Raw genomic sequence first — 285 nt, forward strand, 5'->3', positions numbered from 1 at the left:
TTTGACAAAATATTGTTTATACAGTGCGCGGCTTCTCTGAGAAGTTCATTGGTAAGCGCTTGAAGTGAAAAAGTTAGTATGCTTGTTCTGATTGGTTAGAAAGAGAGGCGCGTATCGCCACTTTGACACAATAATTATGTGTATACATGGCGTGTTGATACCTCACCACCTCTCTGGTGAGTGCATGGATGAAACAACTTTGCCTTTTTCCTCATCACCTATGGTTTGGGTTGTATCACTGCTACAACACGAAGATGCAGTTCTAAAGAATTCGCCCTTCTCGCC

The sequence above is a fragment of the Penaeus monodon genome, chromosome 29 (genome assembly GCF_015228065.2).
Source record: "Penaeus monodon isolate SGIC_2016 chromosome 29, NSTDA_Pmon_1, whole genome shotgun sequence".
In the NCBI taxonomy this organism is placed as follows: Eukaryota; Metazoa; Arthropoda; class Malacostraca; order Decapoda; family Penaeidae; genus Penaeus; species Penaeus monodon.